Source organism: Seriola lalandi, unplaced genomic scaffold (genome assembly GCF_002814215.2).
Source record: "Seriola lalandi dorsalis isolate HSWRI2012SDOR001 ecotype SW California unplaced genomic scaffold, Sedor1 jcf7180002054252, whole genome shotgun sequence".
NCBI lineage: Eukaryota > Metazoa > Chordata > Actinopteri > Carangiformes > Carangidae > Seriola > Seriola lalandi.
Window position 1 is genome coordinate 9,557 of NW_019524805.1, and position 728 is coordinate 10,284.

General features: G+C 44.1%; 1 protein-coding gene across 1 annotated transcript in view; it reads left to right on the top strand.

Moving 5' to 3' along the window:
- cunh18orf63 (chromosome unknown C18orf63 homolog) overlaps positions 1–728 on the top strand; it is an 18,157-nt gene that overhangs the window by 6,597 nt on the left and 10,832 nt on the right. The window lies entirely within an intron of this gene.

Genomic DNA, 728 nt, shown 5'->3' on the forward strand with positions numbered 1-728 from the left:
AAGAGTAAAGTGACCTCTGGACACAAAGTCACTGTGGAGGAAACTTCTCCTCAGCATCTTCTGGAGGAAGAACATGGACAGAAAGGTCCAGCAGCTCTAAAGCTCCCTGATGAACCACTGTGATTAGCAGTGTATAGATTATTGATTATAGATTATTAATAGAGTGTCAGTGTCTGTTTTCTGCAGAGTGTTTTGCTTCACAGCAAAGTCCAACCTGTAATCACACTGCTCCCATTCAGGATGTTTGTCGTTTATCGCGGTCAAGGCTGCTTTGTCTGTGTCTGTGTGTGTGTGTCTGTGTGTGTGTGTGTGTGTGCGTGTGTGTGTGTGTGCGTGCGTGTGTGCGTGTGTGTGAGATCAAAGCGACAGCTGGGTGTAGCAACATTTGGTCAAGCCTCAACCTTGGACCCAGTCTGATATAAATGTGTGTGTACTCGTTCAGAGTGGTAGAACATCTGAACGTTCACATTTTGTTTGGCAGAGTCTGAATTTAAATCTTTGTCTGAGAAACAGTAGATAAGTTATCGATATATCAGTTTTCGATTACCAATAAATATTGATTTCTATGTGCTGTGTTATTGGCCAACGAGGTGTTCACCTGCCCGTCCTCTACACACCTGGGTTCAGTCGAGAGCAGAGTGGGAGCCGTGTTAGTTCTGATGTGGAACTTTGCACTTGTCCAACACTTCAGACAGAATTCCTTTCAAACTAATGATTGAACCGTCTGT